This window comes from Artibeus jamaicensis, unplaced genomic scaffold (genome assembly GCF_021234435.1).
Source record: "Artibeus jamaicensis isolate MK-2021 breed Jamaican fruit bat unplaced genomic scaffold, CSHL_Jam_final contig_373, whole genome shotgun sequence".
NCBI classification, from domain to species: Eukaryota; Metazoa; Chordata; class Mammalia; order Chiroptera; family Phyllostomidae; genus Artibeus; species Artibeus jamaicensis.
In genome coordinates this window covers 10,828,705-10,847,995 of record NW_026521807.1, presented here as the reverse complement: position 1 = coordinate 10,847,995, position 19,291 = coordinate 10,828,705, and the positions used below count along the sequence as shown (strand labels likewise).

Sequence of the window (19,291 nt, the reverse complement as noted above, 5' to 3'; positions counted from 1 at the left end):
TTATGTGCCCATCTTTGCACATAGGAAGATGCTTTATTGGTGATTTAACAGAGGAAATAAACAGAAGAAAGCATTTTGCCCTCCAGCTTTGAACTTCCACCCAGCTTTTCCAAACTCTTCCCTTCATCCAGGAAGCAACACAAATTGTCCTCATAGGGTTTTTATATCCCCTTCAAGATGTTTCTGGAGAAATAATCACTAATTATTCCTCTGGTGGCTTTGGGAGTGGGGACAACAGAGGGGGGTGCACACAGAATGAGACCAAGTGACGACACATAGTAGCTATGGTACAAGGGACATGCAGCAACACGTGTGCCTCCTATGCAAAGAGAAAGAAAGAAACTACAATGACAAGTACTAAAGTGTACAATATTTTTAAATATATAAGGAGACATATTTTCAGGGAGCATCATGATATTTTGTTGATAGAGAGCTCATCTTCCAATCCCAGAGTCTTCGAAAACAGTAAAATTTCCTTTTCAAGTAAGAGCCAGGCTTCCCACGGGCTTGAACCCAGGGCTTACCTATTTGCTGGCGGATGGAGTGACTGCTGTTGGCAAGGGACCAGAGACAGGCTGAAAGACTCCTCCCCAAAGCATCTCCTGACCAACACAGCAGGGAATTTGTGGAATTTGTGTAGCCATGGATACGCCTTTGGATTTGAACTTTTTTCAGAAAACTTTAGAAAAAAGTTCATTTGGAAAAGTAACATGTTATGGTGTGTCATGAAGCAAGCTGTTGGAGTGACTGGCTCCTCTGATAGGACCAAGTGCAGGAGAATTCTAAAATATGAAGAGGCTGCTGGGGAATGAGAGGGCTTGCGGGTCACATCAGTGAAAGGCTGCGAGGAGGCAGAGGCCCTCAATGGACAGTTGTTACTGACTTTAAAAACTGCTGCTGGGTGACGAGAGCCTGCCAGAGAAAAAAGAGGACGACCTGGAGGGGAGACTAGGGGAGGTGGTGACACAGAAGCAGGCTGCAGCAAGCTTACGATTTTGCCTGCACCACACACGTAATATCAATTTAAAAGGAATTAAAAACTCAGATTTAATGGGAAGCCACTAATTCTACATACTTCTGCTAAGGTTCCTTAAATTTAAGTGTGAGATTATGTAATCAATAAGCAATTTAGAAATGTCTGCTAGAACTAAAAAAATAAAATATTTTAGCTTTATGCTGGGCAAATGAATATCAAATTATTTTCATAAGTCTGACAAAAATCAAATATAAATATAAAAAAGTTTTTTTTAATAATATTATATGGGCAAGGATATGACACTGACAAGGATAATGTAAATTGACAATCCTAAAATGTAAGACTTCTTGGTATAATATATATATCCCAAATATGTTTTAGGTTTATATTAAATATAAAATGCTCTTTTACAAAAATGAAAGCTACTTTGAATCATGTAAACTGATGGAAAGGAAACCATCTAAACTATTGTTAGATAACTGAGACATTGAGATATTTTTCAGGAATATGGGATAGTCCTTATAAATGCAATAGCACAACAATAGCTAACATTTACTGAGTTTTTTTCCACATGCCCAGAACTAAGTGGCTATGGAAGTACAATTTCTTGTCCTCCTCTCACTAAAATTACCATCCTGGGTAGCTACTGCCACTTAACTCATTTTACAGTGAGGACATTTAGGAAATTAAGGTCAAATTGTTATTAAGTGTCTGAGTCTGGATTCTAAACCAGGGTCTCTGATTCACCCTGCTGTGTCTATTGTAGTCTCTGAAAAGGTATTTCCCACAATATTCATTCATGATGTATAACTTTTTATTAGTGAAATGGATGTTTTAGAAAATTGTCAGACCTTTTGAAAGTGTTACTCAACAAACTGTCTCCTTACAGGCTACACATTCTTATCAGAGATACCCTTGAAATTCCCCTTTAGTATCTGCAATTAGTGTCAATTTATAAACCAAATACCCAATAATCTGCTTCTTTGTATGAATGTTGTAGCTGTTATCAAGCACTTTCTCACTACATTTGATCTGGATTTAGTTTCACCAACAAATTCACCCTTAATGGTGAAGATTTGCCAGCGATAAGTCTGGTCTTAAGACTGCATGGCAAATTCAAAAGAGATGTGACTTACGAAAAGACAACATTACTGAAATATGAAAACAATAACTTCCTAAAGTTCCTACCTTGAAGAAGATAACAAGCATTTAAACAGGTATTTCTGAAATATCGATTATACCTTGTGCAGCTCACATCATCCCTGCGAGTGAGCGAAGGCTGTGCGTACAAGGAAGCAGTTTAGCATCATAGCTACGGGCATCTGCTGGGAACCTGTTGTCACGTTCTTGTCTCGTACTTATGGGCAATGTAATCCAGGGCAGGCAATATCACCTCTCTGAGGTTTGGTTTTTAAAGTCAGTAAAATGGGGAGAATAGTAGTGCCTGTCTGAAAGGTTGTTGTTTCAATAAGAAGAAATAAAGTTTATAAGGCAGTTAATAAAATGCAATTAAATTAATTAAAGCAGTTAATACAACACTGACAAGTGAGTGGCCATTAAATGTTAAGTACTTTGAACCTATTCCTTTCAACTCACATTTTAAAATGATAGTATTAGTTTTTCACATATAGTACAAGTATCACTGCATTGCAGATATGAGTATTATTGATAAAGAAATATGTAACTGCAAATTTAGTTTTAAAAATCATCTACAGGATATTAGACTTCTTTGGCTTGGGTTTTTGACTCAGTGAACTGTATACACTGGTTGAAAAAAATAGTATTAATCACTGACTTAAATCTAAGAGTCTTATTACATGCTACTTTTAATTTTCACCATATTCCAAAATAATTTAGAGACTTCGTTTCAAATAATAAAAATGAATTCTGTCTATTCATAGTAAATTAGAATATGGGTATAAATATTTGTTGGGATCATAAAAATCTATGCATGATCTTGCCTTATTGAAAAATTAAAGTGTTAGATTCTTTTGTTTTAACATTTTACATTATAAATAAAACATTTAAAAAGTATTGAGTAAGTATTCAGCTAAGTTAAACACCATCATTTGGAAAATAACCCACTGATAGAGAGGAACAAGGTACATTTTGCAGTGTGGTGGCTTTATTATCTCCTTTCTAGACTCTTTTTTTCTTATTTTGGTATTCTTAATGGGGAGAGTTAGCAAGAATATCAGATATAGGAATCATATACATTCCAAGTGAGACTTTATTAAAACCAAAAATGAAAAATGTCTGCACCTTTTGTTTTTCCAAAAGCAGCAGAGAGTCCCTAGGCCTAGCTGTAATGTTGACCATGCATCCAGTAGACAACTACTTCTAGGTCCCTCTCCCACAGAATGCTCTGTTAGGCAATCATTCCATGGGCTGCCACTTCCCAGCAGGCCACTGCCCAGCACTGTTGCCATAGATGGCCATCAGACATTTGCAATGACATCAGGAGATAATCTGAGCAGGCTCTGCCCTAAAGAATTCAAGTTAGCAGGAGACTGAAGATATCAATGTCTTCCTGGCTCACAACAACATTCCAAAGGTCAACCAGGGTGAAAAGAGGATGAACTTGGAGTTTCCAGGGCCTTTTCAATGACCAGCAGCTAAAGAGTACAAGGGGGCATCCCTCAAGAATAAATAAGAAAGAGAGAGAGAGAGAAAGCCAGACTGAAAGTATTCAGGAGGCCCCATGCCTGTGAAAGGGAAATGAGACAATCTCTAATCATTAAATCAGGGAATTTTAGTATTGAAGAGATCCCTGCCTTTTCAAGGTGAGACTCAAGAACAGTTCTCATCCTGAATCAGTTCCCAGCCCTTCTTCAACAACCGACTTCTTCAACTTTTCTGTTGTGATAGCCACAGTGTGGTTGAATATGGGACTTAATGATATAGAAGTAGAATTTCTTTGCCGGAGAATAAGAATGGCTAACTTTTACTGCAGTTAACCAATTTCACAGCCCTGTGCCTACGCTGAGTAACTGGTTTAATCCTCATAACAAAGACTTGAGGTTAGTACTTTATGTTCCAAGTTTTATCTAGTTGAGGAAGCTGAGGCAAAGGAGAGGTCAGTAACTTACGCACAATCAGAGTTTTTGGCCACATACCGCTTCCTATGCAAACCGACCTTTTCAGTAGTTAGCCATGGAGAGACTGAGGCCTTCTAGCACATCTGTAAGCACTTGAAGAATTAAAAGATTTTCTCTTAGGTTATTAGATTTCAGGGGGAATGGGAAGAAGCCTTTCTACTTTGAACCACAGGAATTGTGGAATTGTAAATTAATAAGAGAAATGAAGACAATAATTCAAATATGCTTCAGTTCAGGGGAAATCAAGCTTTAAAATCCATTTTACTCTTGCTATTTTAAAATTATTTATTATTCATGAGTTCTCCTATCCCAATACTTGAAGGTCCTTCATTAAGGGTTAACATAAAACCTCATTGCCATAAATGACCAGAATTACTACCAAAAATTTTACCCCCAAATAATAAGAAGAAATATAGGGGATAATCATTGCAAAAACCAATTACTCAAACAAGCAGAACACTGAAGTTAGAAAGTTCATGTTTTGTCTCTAAATCTTTATGATGCATTCTATCGCCTTATATGTATGATATATAATTAAGCTTTGTTCTTGTTCATGTTATTAACATTTCTGGTCAAATTTTGCCCTAGTAATATCATTCATAGATATAATCTATGCATCTAAATATATCTTCATAGAATTTGAAGACTATGCTTTGCTAACAATTCTTACCTTATGTAACACCTTTTTTCCCTGACCTTAACAGTGCTTTCTAGCTCTTACTTTAAAAGAGTAATTCCATTTCCTCTGAGTTTTTTAAGTATAAGTAAGCATGATGTTATCCCAACTGGTCTCATTAACAAGGCATCATGTGAGTCTATGGCACCACCCATAATATACTTTTAGCTTGAGAGACACTGGTTTTCCAAATGGAACTTCTTCTTAGAAGAATGGTAACAAGTATTTTCTCTTGTAAATGAGTATTTCTATCTAAAATCTTAGGCCACATCATCTTTCTGTAGAATTCATTTGTCTAAAGAACTGCAGGCAAGATGCCCTAGTCTAGCACAAAACATACTAGACCCTGTCAGGTGGCTTTATCATATTTCCAAATATACAACTTTATTCAGGGGCATAGCTAACTGCTCTGGGCCACAGTCACCCTCCTTGTAAAAAATCAGGTGCTTGTGTAGTGTTCCCTAGTATCTCTCTTGGCAAGAAAATACTGAAATTTTGACTTTAAAACTTTTCACATTAGTGCCAAGAAACTCAAACACCGAAGTGTCTGGCTGGTGTCATAAAGCAGGTTATTCATTTACAATTCTACAGCAGCACGCTCCAATGGAACTTTATGCAACGATAGAAAAACTGTCAACACTGCTGTCAAATAAGGTAGCCACTAGCCTCCTGCGGCTACTGAGTACTTGAAATGTGACTAGTGTAACTGAGACACTGAATTTTAAATTTTGTTTAATTTTAATTGATTTAAACTTTAAAAGCTACATATGGCTACCTTGTACAATTGGTAGCAGCCTACAGGTTTAAGAACATGGCAATTGTAAACATCTGACACCTTTGATTTATTCATCAGAGTACTCTAGAACACGTTCAGAGCACTGATCTTTCCACTAAGCTTGGTACCCTTAGTGCTGTTCCACACACAGGTGAAAGAACAGCACGGACTGTGATGGCATTTTTGCAAAAGATCCTTGGCTCTGTTCTCACGTGCTAAAAAATAAAGGAGGCCGGAAGGTGAAGGGGAGTTGAGGGGGTGGGGTTCTCTCTAGCATGTATTTTCTCGTTGAGTTTGTGGCCCTTCCCTAGCCAAAGCGCTCACAAACCCACTGAGGCAGCTGTTGGCTGTTAGTTTTTTTAAAAATAATCCTGAAGACCCTAACAGCTTGGGCTATAAAATCCAGCTCCGGGACCCCGCCCTTTCCTATTGGCCTGTCTGGTGAAAAACAAGGCGGGTTGGTGTGGGACAGGGGGGCAGCTGGACCTGCGGCTGCCACTCTCCGTGTCCCAGGCTGGCAAAACGCTAGGAGCACTTCGAGAATCTCGTGCTGCCCTTAGCGGCCCGCGTGCCAACGCTTTGTGCACAGTGTGTGGGTGTTCATTGCGTGCGTGGCTCCGCGCTCATCTCCAGCTCTTCGGAGTCGTCTTTCTCTAGTCTAAAGAAAATATCCCCAAGATCACCAAACCAGACCAGGAGGGCAACTCCCCCGACACCGACACCGCCCGTTTCCAAAGCCAAAACATCACTGTTGCGCCCTCCTCCATTCCCCAGAACCCACCACGCGGCCTCTCCACCAAACCGCCAGCGGCTTGCCCCTCAAGCTGTGAAATCGCCCCTCCAGACACAAGCAGCCACCCCCGCCGCCAAGAGGCAACCCCCTTCCGCGCGCCCAGGCCCAGCAGGCCCCCAGAAGGGCTCCAAAGCCGCCTGCTCCTCGCCCGCAGAGCACGCACGTGGCCCACTCACCCCCTACTAGCTGCCTCCGAACTCGGGAAGCACTCCCTGGAGGGAGGGAGCCCCCGCCCATCAACTCCTTCTGCCAGGAGAAAAGTGGGAGGGAGGGGGGAGGAAAGCAGAGCCGGGCAGAACGGAGTAGGAAGGTACTGACAGCGGCATTGAGGGGAGGACCCATAATAACTGGGTGGCATTGCGGCTGCTGTGTCTCCGCTGAACGCCCAGCAAGCGCGGATTCACTTTCCACAAAAATCATATGGAGGGATTGTTGCTGCCTGCAATCAATAACTTAGGAGAGTGAGCTGCTGAAACCAGAGGCTTCCCCCGTCTGGGTATTTAAGGGGCCATCGGGACTGAGTCCCAGCCCTCCGCTTTCCAAACAAAGAAGTGGGCACCAAAACGCAGGAGGAGTGTTTTAACCCCCACGCGATCCCGGTAAAGATCTTTAAAAAATAAAGGGCACACACAGACAGAGGTATCTAGAAGAAATAGAAGAGGAAGTGTGAAAATCCATTCTTTGAATTGAAGGTTCCTGTGATATTTCGAGAAATGGGATGGAATCAATGTTGCGATGAACATTTAACAATTTTGTAGGTAAAGGTAAAGTCCATTTAAATTTAGCCGTGCATATAGATACTTTTTAATTGCCACACATTCACAAGAAAATTACTGATCGAACCTTATTTGGGCACACTGATCTGGGAAAAGGAGGAAATGTATCATAATTTGTGGTGGCATTTTTAAAAACCTTAACATATCTCTCAGATATTGTTTCATGAAGATTGCATTTCTGTAATGTGAAAAGGCCCTGGGAGATGTGTATAATGACCCCAACTTAATAGACTGTAAAACCAAGCAGATTCAGGGAAAATTCACCAGGACACCTGGTACCAACTACCAGTCACCAAGTTGAGACTAACTCACTGTGGGTCTGAGCCTAAAAGAATAAAATCAGCTAACAGTCCTGAAATAAAAGTGGCCCAAGTTCTTCATTTGCCCTTGACTCTGAAGCAACTTAAAAATAAAAAGAAATCTTAGGATGTCAAACCAAATATAGAAATTTCATAAATCTTAATGACTTAAGTTGAAAAGTCTTCTTGCTAATGACAAATGAGAGGATGGATATTGACATCATGGTCTGGTGTGTCTGAAGGTCGGGAGGACTGGACCCATTCTGAAGGCAAGGAAAAAGTTCATTTCTCTTCTCAAAGTCAGACAGCTAGTTCCAAACAGATGAGGACACAGGGGCATTTGTCTGTGCTTGTGCACTCAAACAGTGCTTGGAAGGATAAGGTACTTTTGGTAATAGAATTCATAAAGGGTACTGAATCTACATCACTAGTCCCAGTGTTGAAAACCGTCCTTTAGGCAATGTATAATAAACTAAGCCCATTCAGCAACTTCATTTGCAACTTTAGTATCCCAATTTGACGAATTTTGTTAGTTTGGGACATCATGAGATTGACTATCTTCCTTGTTGTTTATTAGATATAAAATTAAAGGTACAAAAATTGTAGGATCTCTAGATATGAAAGATATGATTACACCTTGGCTTGTAATAACAAATCCTTTGTATGTTGCAGATTCTCAAACATGAGCAGTTCATATGGTATATACTGTGCATGCAATAAAGCTGGACCTGAAGAATTTTTGAAATTTAGATAATTGGCACTATTTATGTTAAAGGTTATACATATTACCACCATTTAATGATAATTTTATTTCCTTTATATTCAATACACATTTGTTTGGTTTAATATTAGAATTAACATTAATGCTCCTCAGATTAGAAGTTTTAGAAATAAACTTATTCAAGTGTACTTTAACATCAACATTCTTTTAACATTTTTTAAACTGTATACCTTGTTGTACTTACATATTTTCAGGTGCCAAAGAAGAGTTGCAAACTGTGAAGTAACTTCTATGAAGAGATGAAGTGAAGAATGGAAGGCAAATGACTGTATGTGCATGTGGTGAGTGCTTAACATTTGTTCCATCGCCTCCCACACAGTTAACTCCTAAAGGTAAAACTGCCAAACTCTTTGTCACTAGGTATCTGTGGTATAGACATGGATAAAAGTGATAAAGAGAAATAAAACCATTTTATTCTTTATATGATAAGCATTTTGTACAAAGCTCACGTTGCCTTTCAGGGCCTATCTTTGCAAGTCCCTTTTACAATTAATCCGTTTCAGGGCAACTTATTCATGTCTTCTTTCACGATTAAAAAAGTAACATTTTTAATGCCATTAGAATTTGTATCTTACTGTTTTTCATGTTTTCCTGCACTCCTACGTGGAACTACCAGGTCTGTGTTGCAAGTATGCTGTACAGTTGAATGCTATACAGTGCGCCATACAGTGGAACAATCTTGAGAGGTAGATTAATCTATAGCCTTTCTTCATCTTAGAGTGGGTTTCTGTGGCAACAATCCCGCTTACTTTAAAGTAATTTTTTTAAAGCTCACTTCAAGAGCTACACCCAGTGTGGGCCAAGCTTGAAAGCAGGCAGACCCAGTGCATGAGGTTTTAGTAGACCTGCTGATTCAATGCAGGGAAGTAGCAGAGAGGAGGATGGAGCAAATTGGTATGCAGCCCTGAACAGAAATTAGACACTAGCTTTCCCTAGACTATAAATCCTGAGGGTCGTGCTCTCTGGAAGTTCTGTGGCACTTTTAATATGTTAATAAATAATTCTTTTGTGGGAAGCCAAGTTAATATTTATTTACATGTATAAAAAACATGATAATTCTTTAATGAAGGAAATGTTTGGTGACCGGGGGAGAGAGCTGGTTTAAATAGTGCATCAGTCCCTCCCAGATATCTTTTCTTAAAGGGAGTGTCACCTTTTACTTAACAGTATAGGCCCCGAGCTTCCTGACTGGCTTTAAAGGGTGTAAGAATTTTCTACTTTGCAATCATGGAACTGGAATAGACTGGAAAATTCATTTAATGCATAAGCAAACTGAGATCAGAAAAAACAAAACACATTCAAGGCACCAATCTTGAACCAGAGAATCCAGGCTTCCTAATACCTAGTATCGGCTTCTTCATACACCGGAAATTATTCTGATCCTATCCGTGTACCATTAGGTGGCAAGGATAAGAATAATTTTTAAGCCTTGAAATTATTTAGAGAAGAATATAAAGCACATTTTGGATTAACCACTTTGTAGATTACCAATGAATAATTTTAAATCCTAGGTGATTCTATTGTATATTTCTTTACAACCTTTTTGTTCTGCTTCAACCATAAAAGCTCATGGGAAAGAAACTAATGCTAATATTAACTTGGGGTCACACATAATTAAGAAGCTAAATCTTCTGAGGGGAATATCTTGTGTTCTAGAAGGCCAGTTGAAATACATTCCAGATCCAAATCATTTTCAAAATATCCACAGTGTGAAGTTATATATACTTTTGAATGCTCGTACCTTCACTGATAATTATAGGTTTGTTAAAATGTTTATTGTAAAATGATCCTTAAATTGATAAAAGGTAAGATAGTTTCTTTTTGAAAGAAAACAACATAAAACTGAAGTATACTGTGATAAAAACTCTCTATGATCCATCATAAATAGTATGGTTGAAAGTCATGAATTGCCTATGTCTATTTGCTCATGTGAAATAGAATGTTAAGAGTTTATTATATTACTTTCAGGCATTATTGCAATAAGCTTAGCTGTTTCTGCAAATGGTTTGTCAGGATATTTGTGAATCTGGAAAAAAAATCATTTTTACCATTATATAAAGACATATCTTAGTATTCAAAATGTCAATGAATCTTTCAACTTTTGGATTTTTTAGAAGTTGTAGGTGTGCCTTAAATGAAAACCTAACACAGATTGCTTCTGCAATATTATTAAAAAGAATTCATGGTACTAGCAAACTCACTAGCTGAAAAACAAACAAGCAAGCATATATTGTAGATACCAATTTGAAAGAAATGATACTATCTCAGATGTTTCTTGCTTTTGTGACAGTTTGCCATGCTTTCCTATAATAAAAGCAAGAGCTTCATCTTAGCTATGCTGATAGTGATGAGCCAGAATCTGCCTGAAGTATTCAGATCTAGTTGTACTTGCCTGTAAAACCAACCTTCTCCTTTCAAGTAAAGCCTTGGGGCACAGGCTTAAATGTTGAACCTCCTCTTCTGAGAAAAGCTACTCACATCAAATAGCCTCAACAATGAAGGAGGAGGCTTTCTGAATCACACTGCCCTCCCACATTAAAATAGTCTAGAGGCACACAGTACAGGATTTCAGAGGAAATGCAACTAGTCATTGGGTTAAATACACAGTGCTGAAAGGAATTTTTAAAGTGAGGAAATAACTTTAATTAGCTAGATAGTTCAGTGTACTCCTATTGTCTACTCTTGAATATTCCATGTCTTTATTTTCCCAGTGTATTTTCCCTTCTATCTTTTAAAATGTTTTAATTTGAAACATTTCCCATAACCTGGAGTAATACAGGCATGCAATCTTGTCTTTTCACGGTTTGTGTATGAGTTGCTGTATTTTATCTTTGGCTTTATTGGGCGTGGTGTAATTTGGCTAGGGAAGGGAGGTACCCAATCCCTAGTAACGTTTCCTACATCTTTAATATTAACTTTATTTTTTAAACTTGAACGTAAGTAGTATCTTCCTTATCAGTCTCGATTTCTGCTTCCTGTGCAGCTGAAACTCTTCAGGATAAGTGAAGTCATCAGCTATCGGATAGGGAAGCTTAATGCATTTGGGAAGTTGGTTTGGTTTACATGTGAATGCCCTGGATAAAATCCAATAAGGTGTGGAAGAGATAGAGTGGGAGAAGGGAGGGGAAATATCTGAGGAGGCTGCCGCCGTGGTAAATATTTCCAAACTGATTAGAAAGTTCATGGCCCCGCGATGAGGTCGAGATTTCAAATGTAGTCATTATTTTATTATTTTGTACATTAGTAGCACTTGGGAAGCATTTAGGCTAACTTTCTAGCCCTCCAACCTCTCAGGGCCGAAAACCGCGTGTTCTGGGCATGCAGGAAAAGCGCGCTGGAATCGAGTGCTGCAGACCTCCTGGACAGTGGCTTCTACGCGTAAGTAACACCGGAGCGCTCCGACGGTGGAAGAATGAAGTGGTTAACGCGTCTCCAAACCGGGGAAAAGGCACCAGAGCAACTATTAGGGTGGCGCTCCTATTGGTCAGAGGAAAGATCCTGATTTTAGAAGGACTTTTTCCTGCTGGCTGGCTCACGGCGTCCCCGGGGAGCGAGCGCGCAGCAGCCGCGGGTGACTTGGTTTTCCGAGAGTCCTAGGCGCCCCCAGGCAGTGAGCAGGGATCCGCTGCTCCCGGTGTTGTCTTCATTTCGTGCAATAAAGAATTGTCATTAGGTTTGCGTATGGCATGTGCCGTTACCCCACCGTAAAACTAAAATTAGCAAAATGTCAGGAATGGAAAGATTGATTCACCAAGATGCAATTATCATTTAAAAGTGCTTGATTGAGGTACTGATGTTCAGTGATTTATTCTGCATACCATATACATAATTAAAGTAGTGTAGTGGAGTAATTTATCAATCTAGTTGAGACTGGAGGGGTGAGGAGCGAATTGCTGTACGTTTGTTTTATTAAAATGCTCCGAGGTCTAGTCCCGCCCCCCTTTTGCAAGAGTGAAACTGATGATTTCTCCAGCTCACGAGGAGAGAGTCAACGGTTGGGGATTGTGAGGGAGAGAGAAAGACAGAAAGAAAAGGCAGCGCAAGGCAAAGGCAAAAGCAAGGACAAAATAAAATAGAGAAAAGGAAGACAAGAGGCACTTCATGGTTCGTGCTGCTTAGAACCCCAAGCCTGTGTGCTCGGTTTTCCCTGCCACCCCCGCCTCCCTTCCCAATATCCTTCCACCACTCCCCCCTACCCCCGCCTTTTCTACGCGACGTTTCAAAGGCTGTGAGCGGCTCTCCTTTTCCCATTCGTCTTCTGTCACTTCCTTCCTGGACGCAGTTTTCTGGACGAGTCTGGTTACTTTTAATCGGCTGGCCGCTGAGAGCCACTTTCCCCTCCTCCTCCTTCTCCTCCTCCTCCTCCTCTCCTTCCTCCTCCTCCTCCAGTGGCCTCAGCTCGCGCTCGAATGCGCGTCCCCGAGCGCGTCCCCCCCACACTCACACACCCGCGCGCTCTCTCTGCGCGCGCGCGCATACACACACATCATCTCCAGCTCTCTGCTTGCTCTGCTCGCAGTCACAGACACTTGAGCACACGCGTACACCCAGACATCTTCGGGCTGCTATTGGATTGACTTTGAAGATTCTGTGTGGGTCACCGTGGCTGCATGTTTGAATCAGGTGGAGAAGCACTTCAAGGCTGGACGAAGTAAAGATTATTGTTGTTATTTTTTTTCTCTCTCTCTCTTTTAAGAAAGGAAAATATCCCAAGGACTAATCTGATCTGGTCTTCCTTCATGTAAGTACCTCTGACATTTTTCGAGGAAAATAGAAATAGCCTGAGGTATTGTCTCTGAAATCTGCACCAGTATATTCCACAGCACTGGATCTATCCCTGTGCCTTTTTGGAGGCTGAAGTTGAGGGCTGTTGTGCATTCTTTTTCGTTAGATTCCATGATTTCCTTGTCTTTTGCGAAAAGTAACTTTTTAGATAGTCTTATCCGTTTGCCATCAGTTATTGAAATCACTCCTGACTTGTTCTTGTCACATCAATGTGTTTAAAGTTTCATGAAGTTAGTTCACATCATTAGCATGTTTGATATGGTGGAGTGTGTGGAGCCTGGCAGATTTTAATTTTTCACGGAATGGTCTGTGACCTTGAAGTACATGTCTTAAGATTCAGCCTTTAGTTCACTGTGGAAAGATGCTCTTCTGAGTCCCCCCAAGACTGATTTGCTTTGGGTTATGCTTCCGAGATGCTAATTCTTGGGATTAGTTTGAGCTAAAGCATGGCTGTCTGTCAGAGAATACCTTCGTGCATCTCCTTCCCTTACCAAAGTGCTGGCTTGATAGAGGGCTTCTTAATTGGTGTGGACAAAAAGTAACACCCTGGCCGTGGTAGACTATACATTTCACAATTAGTGTTGGCATTTCAATACAGGCATTGCTGCTTAGGTCAAGTCAAATACATAGCTGTTTTAAAACAAACAAGGTTAAGTCACTTAAATTGCCTTCTGTTTGTACTTTGGATAAAGTTACCAAACTCAGTGATAAAGTTTGGCACAAAGGAGGTATATATAGATATGGCACAATGTTTATAGTATTATTAAATACTATGCAATTATTTATATTTAATACTAGTGTTATCTCCTTCCCAGAATATGGCTATTAATTCTTAAAGGAAAATTATATCTCAAACATTTCCAACTATTCTAGTTCCTGTAGTCATTTTTGGGGAAAATTATTTTTCTTCACAATTTAGGAATGTGTGTCTTTTGTATAAAACACCTTTGTATGTAAATGCTGACAGTATAATAAGTAGATTCGGGCTGTCTGCCAGTTCTTTAACTGGTTCTCAGTGGAGAACTGCTTTGACACAAAGTGGGTTTTACTATTGTGAATCTGAAACTAACTCTAATAGTAACTGTCTTGTGAAATGGCTAGTGACTGCATATATTTTCTAAGTGCTATAAAGGGAACTCCAGCCGCCTCATTATACCAGCCAAAAAGAGTGACCAGCCTCTTCTTCACTGGCACCTTGCGATGGAATTGTGGTTGCAGAGTAAAGATGTTTATGTAGAGTGTAATAACTTCAATCCCTAGAGACTTGCTAAGACATAGAAATGTGACCACCTGTGAACCCCATTTAACCTCTGAACTGAATACTACTTTTAGCTTTAAATAGATTAACAATTTCCAATCTGAAGATAAAACATCTTATTTAATTTTTTAAATAATGTCAGTTTTGACTAGTTTTTAAAAAACATTCAGTATGTGCCAGTATGGTGCAAGTAGCATTTCTGTTTCTTCATCATTTTGGGTTAAATATAATGCAGTTAATAAACCATAGTACTGTCTCCCAGTGTATGCAAGAAATTATTTATTAAGTTAAAAGAAGTCATAGTTCTAAAACAAGTGGTTCAGAAATTGACAGGTAAAATGAAATATACATAACTAATATCCTATCTCAAGAGAAAAAAATTTCAAAAATATTTTCTATGTGTAGGAAAGTACATTTGGCTATATATTAGAATACTAATTGAATTCTAAAAGTTTCTGTCGAAACCAACTTTAAACTCAATATTTGTTTAAAATATGGTCCACCAGTCAGGTTAAAGAGATGATAGTTGGCAGTTATCTTTACTTTAAATTTTACTAAACTTTATAAAAATCTACGGTTTTTTTACTAGTGTCATTCACACAGCCTTAAAGTATCTGTGGCATATTTTCCAGATTTCTTACTAAAGACTTCATTAATTACACTATTTATATGCCAATTCCCATATATGTGTGGGGAATGTAGTGAAAGAAGATATTAAAAAGGTAACTTTGATTAAATATTAATTTGTTTCTTCAGTTAAATAAAAAATGGGCACTTTATGATAAAAAGTCAGTCTTCCACCTTTCCTGAGCTGTTCACACTTTAAAAGTATGCCCTCATGTACATTAACCGTTCAACATAGAGACAGAAGTGTAAATGATAAGAACTTTACTGAATCTTGCCTCTTTTCTTCTTTGTAAATATATTCAATTTTCAAAACTTGAGAGGAATGGTTCATTCCCATAGGGAGAAGGGCAACCTAATGATTCAAAACTGAATCCTGAAAAAGCATCATGTTTTATATTTTTCAGGTTTCTATGAATTCCTTCCTTATCCCTCAGTTTACCGAATCAATAACATTACAACCAAATCTTCCTCATAAGTGACTTATTACATTTAAATTTCTCCTAGACAAAAACAAGCTAAATACCTTCTTTGCCTATGTGAACATTATATTTCAAAACTTTCTTCTGTTTATTGTAGTATATTTTGTGGTTTTATTTCCCAACTCTACATGTGGTATATCTTGAGTCTTTGAAATCTCAGAAAGTGACAAAAAATGGGGAAATATCTGTGCAGCAACACTTGTGCTACATAAAACAACAACAAAAAATAGTTACTAAATAGAGAACTCTGACTTCAGGGACACAATTCAAAACAGCATGGAAGAATTTTATATGCAGTTAAGGGTCACAGTGTGGACTTCAGAGAGATGATTAATAAAGTTCTACTTATTTTTCAAAAGCACATCCTCTGAGAAAACACGACACAAATTGATATCTAAAATTTGTAAAAATGCACATATTCACTTTATGAATAGAGCGACTGCCTGGACACAATGCGAAGACTGACTCACGGACGCTCAGCCTGTGTGCTGCGCGGGTTAGGATGGGTGATTAAGATCCCCGCCCGCAGCACTGTACATTAATCTCATGGGCGCGTGGATTGCCTTGCACTCAGCAAAGCCTGACTGTTCACCGAGATCTGTCATCTTTAGGAAATCAAACCAGATTACAGAGGCGATTCACAAAACCAGGAGCGACAACAGGGTCTGTGCACCTTACAAAAGGCGGATTACCCAGTTCACGTGTTATTTTGATAGGTCAAAGATAAAAGCTGATTGTTGGGAAATGGCAAGACACTCCAATTTCAAATGATTGCTAGCTAAGTGTACCACAACCCTGTTGCTTCATCATTATCAAGGGCCATTCAAACAGCGGAAAACTCAGTTTTCAAATGACAAGCTTTAAATATTGAAGTAAGAGAAAATGTCCTTTTTATACATGTCTTCATTGCTTAAATTTTAAGTTCCATCACTTCTTTATGAACAGATATCAAGTTCTGGATGCTTGTGGGAACCAGTTATTATAAGGCTTTTAATTGCAGTAGACATTTTCAGAGGCATTGTAGAGAGCACAAAACAGAATTTGCCAGACATAAAACATACACTCATGGTATTGAGTAACTGAGCAGAAAAGCATAGTAGTCAATAGCCTATAGCATTATGTTATTCTGTTACCAAGTATGTTCTTCATAAGAATGTGTAATTACTTAGTTATAAATCCATACATTTGAAATAAACCTTTATAGGTGTTTATTCATCAAATTTTATATATATATATATATATATATATATATTTTTCATGAATGTTATATAAAGATCACTCTGTACTAAAAATACGATGTTTCCAGAGTTTATTTCAGAGAATAAAGTTTGGTTTATGTAATAACATTTTGAAAACACCAACTTATTACACATCCAACTCTACAGTAATTTCTTGCTTCTTTAAAAATTGAAGTCCTTTTTTACCCAACTGATGCCTCCTAGTGTTTCACACAATAAAACACTAATGAGTCATCCATAAATGTAAACATTGCATTTTCATTGCCTTCATCTTCTATGATACATAAAATTAATATTTATGTGTTTAATTTTCTGTGCATTATAATAAGATAGGAAATTCTAGTGAATGAGATGTTTCATATGAGTGGATTTGTGGCACGCACTTGCAGGTTTTCTTTGAACATAACAATATCTTACTAAGTTTCAATAAGTTTATTATTTTCAGTTCCAGTTTATATATTTACTATTTATGTTCACTCTTATTCCAAGTGAAAAACATAGGCAGCATAGCATACCTTCCATTTTCTAGGCCTGGAAATGATGTGGTTGTATTCAGTCAGAACTGTCTGATGAACAAATTGCAAAGGGACTAACATTTAAACACTAAACTGTCTTAAAAGGGAATTAAAATTTTGCCTACCCTGTGTCTGACATTTGCAAATTGCTTTGTAAAAGTTCAGTAAAGAAAACTGGCTTTTAGGAAAAAACAAAAGTAAACGCACACACTTCCACTTTATTAGAAAATAACAAAATAATACTTAACTTGAGAGTATATAACTACACAATTGAAGGAAGACTTATTAGAACATAATTTCTCATGACCTGCAGATTGCTTTAATGAGGTTGAAGTTAGTGGATACCAACTTTGGTGTGAGTTTTCTATAATTAGGATAATGAGTGTACACTTTCGATATTCTTGCACTTCTGTGATTTCAAACAGCTTTCTGACTCTACTTATGAAGACAGATCTTTTAGTTTCTCAATATTTTTTCTTTAAAATATTTATGAAAGGGAAGTGTCATTCCCTTAATGGGTCTTAAATTCAAAGGATGCACTTAGAAACCTGTAACATTTATGGGCCTCTTCCTGAATTGTCATACAACACACACGTGCACAAAAATATTCACGAATTTCTTCCATCAAGACAAGTGTTCCAAGAGTCCTGACTTAGGCACTAGCCTGAGTGAATGTGATTCATTGTTATTACCTGTGTGCATATGTGTCACTTAGTTCTCCTGGTTCAAACACAGCACACTTACCACTATTTAAATCTCATTTAAGATTTCTAATTTGGTCAATCAGACAGCACTAACACAATTCTGTGTGTGTTGGACACATTTCAAAGAATGTAAGGGGGTGTATTCCTTTCGTTCAAGGAAGCAAACATGTAGAAAGGGGTGGACCTTTCCCACAAGAACCACATTTCTTCCCTTGGAGAATTGAAGCAAATATGCAGTCTGTAAGTGAATAACAGCATGAGAAAAAATAATTTGTAATGGTCTGCTGTAGTTACTAAGCAAAGGAAACTGTCAGGTTTTTTTCTGAAAGCTATTGATAACCCTTATCACATTGAATGCTGGAAAATGTCTGAAAGTTTTGTAGTTTTAATATTATTTAACTTATACAAAGTGCACTAGACTTAATTTTGCTCGAAACGAGTATTCAATAGTAACTATTTTACAGATGTATTGAGACATAAATTTGGAGATAAAGGAGATGGAGGTACCCATACCTTTCTTCTCTCTTTTAAGAATGAGTAGATAGTATCAATGTTCTTTTACGTTAGTTGTTTTTATGTGTGCCAATGAAGAAAATTCTATAAAGGAGAGTACCATTTAAAAAAATAAGATCATAATAAAAAAGATTATTCAAAGTAGTATTATCACAGTTCTTTGTATTATTTTAATGTTAACTGCAGGAAAAAAGCCATATTCCTATTAAGATGAATATTATGTGGTACTTGCTTTATAAATCCATGTTTTGGTTTCAGGTGGTAAAATAAGTCACATTAATTTGTCATCTCCATAATGCATTTGTTTTATACAGTCATTGTATCGGCCAAGTTAAATCACTGTATTTATTTGGAAAATATAGTGGCTAGTGTAAACAAAATTCAAAGTACACATAAAAAGAATCTTTTGAGGACATTATAAAGGAAATCGGTGATAATTACTAGCAATAAAAACAGTAAACCTGTTAGAGGCAGATTTCTGCAGGAATCATTACTCTTTAATAATGCAGACATTATAGAGACTTTATTAATTCTTAATGCTGTAAATTTGAAATGAATGGAACAGTGCTGCTCATCTTGCAAGTGGTTGCTGTTCATGAAGAATGACGATGCAGATCTTCTAGTAATTATTTAAATAAAGTACCTGAAACTTGTTTTTAGAGACTGGAGAAGCTGATCTCTGAAGCAATCCCTAGTGAGAACCTGCTTTTTGTAAACAGCATCCTGAGCGGGATCTGGTTTTCTTCTTGTATCTTCTTGTCATACATAAGATGCACATGAAGAATTCATATATATTGTTTTCAGGTACTACGGCCCTCTAGCATGTTGGTTTTTAAAAATGAAGAATATGGGCCTTTGATAAAATACAAAGTGTTTTTTTAAACAGCTAACAACTACCTCTCTCTTTTTTTCATGTCTGTGTTCTTCCAGCAAGTTAAAATGATAAGGAAGAGAATGCATTTTCCCTAAATCGGAATATAGGCAGCTTTGACTTAGCT

At 37.9% G+C, this 19,291-nt stretch overlaps 1 protein-coding gene across 11 annotated transcripts in view; it reads left to right on the top strand.

Annotated features, from left to right (window-relative positions):
- MEF2C (myocyte enhancer factor 2C) overlaps positions 1 to 19,291 on the top strand; it is a 163,030-nt gene that overhangs the window by 7,482 nt on the left and 136,257 nt on the right. For 2 of the 11 annotated variants that reach the window (XM_053664444.1, XM_053664443.1), the window contains exons 1-2: positions 12,178 to 12,278; positions 12,871 to 12,915. The gene's annotated coding sequence lies outside the window, so the exon portion shown is untranslated. Of the gene's footprint in view, positions 1 to 8,368; positions 8,456 to 12,177; positions 12,279 to 12,555; positions 12,916 to 19,291 lie in introns of those variants that run through there. The other 9 variants (XM_037159629.2, XM_037159628.2, XM_037159632.2 and 6 more) reach the window with 7 other exon arrangements.